The following is a 1,300-nucleotide window of genomic DNA, read 5'->3' as shown; positions in this document are numbered from 1 at the left end:
GATGAGCTGCTGAGAACCCGTTCGTTCTCTGCAAAAATTACCGCTGACCGAATGTCGGTTACGTAATCGTCCTCTGTGACGAGTACGCAGATCTGCTTGATTTTCCCACAATGCAGATCTCTCAAGAACCGCTTAGGTTCTAGGGTTGGTAATTGAGTTATCTCCGAAGTTAACTTCGGAGGCGCATACAGATCAAGAGTAGAAGCGCCTACTCTCGATCCGTCATTAACCAAGACATTTAATGTCTCGGTTTCTTCCTGGGATTTATCCACAGGCTGCCGGGGGATTAATCCCTCGGGATTTAGAAGTCTAGTAACTTCTACCATTTGAGGGGATTTCTCCTCAAATACGTGGGGACCTCTTCCCTCAACGTCTTCCGAGTGTGATTGCGCTATCACAGTCGGGTCCACTACGGTCGACTCTCTACTCGACCTTGGATCATCGTGTTGTCCTTTCTGGGCAACCGGTATACTCCTTGAATGTCGCCCACTAAGCGTACATTCATGTCCCAATCCACTCGACCTTTTCGAGTGGTGGACCTTCGGCGCTGCCTGTGCATTAACACAGCCGCCGGCAGCTGACTCCACATTGTGATTGGTAATCACACTGTGATCTTGTGCGGTTGTACTAACGACCGTACCACAAGTGAGGCCATCGCACTCACTCGTAGTACATCCACACGCTTGTGGACGCTCCAAGACGTTCATCAGATGGCCATCTGATGAACAAGTGGCAGGCATCTTTACGGATCGATGCTGCCAGCTGATCCTTGGCTCGTATTTTCTGAGCCAAGGTAAACCCAGGATGACATCAAATTTGTCATCCAAATCCAGTACGATGAAATTATCATCATACTGTACATCTCTTAACGTGTAGTGAAATTTCACTACGCGTTTCATTACTGTTATCGATGCGCCTGTCGCTAGACGCACCGTCATCCTCGTTGGAGGGATGTCGCGCTCAATATATTTGAGCCTACTACCCTCTAGTGACTGGCGACGAATAAAGTTATTCGACGCTCCGCAGTCCACTAGGGCTTTAAGTGACAAATCATTTGTCACTTTCAATTTCAAGGTGATGAGTGATACCTCATCACCAGGTGCAGAGACACATAATGATTGTGTGTCTGGAGCAACTTTTGTCAAAAGATTTGCAAATTCTCTTGAGGTTGCTGGATCAGTAGGGCGTTGCGCCCCTACTGACCCCGACCATTTTTTGGCGGTCCGCCTCGCTGTTGTGATTTCGCAACAACGTCGGATCCGCGAGCGATGGAATTTATAATGATGGTTCTGACAGATCA

This window comes from Bremia lactucae, linkage group LG6, assembly GCF_004359215.1.
Source record: "Bremia lactucae strain SF5 linkage group LG6, whole genome shotgun sequence".
Classification (NCBI taxonomy): domain Eukaryota; phylum Oomycota; class Peronosporomycetes; order Peronosporales; family Peronosporaceae; genus Bremia; species Bremia lactucae.
The sequence above is the reverse complement of the archived record's forward strand: the minus strand, read 5'-3'. Positions refer to the sequence as shown.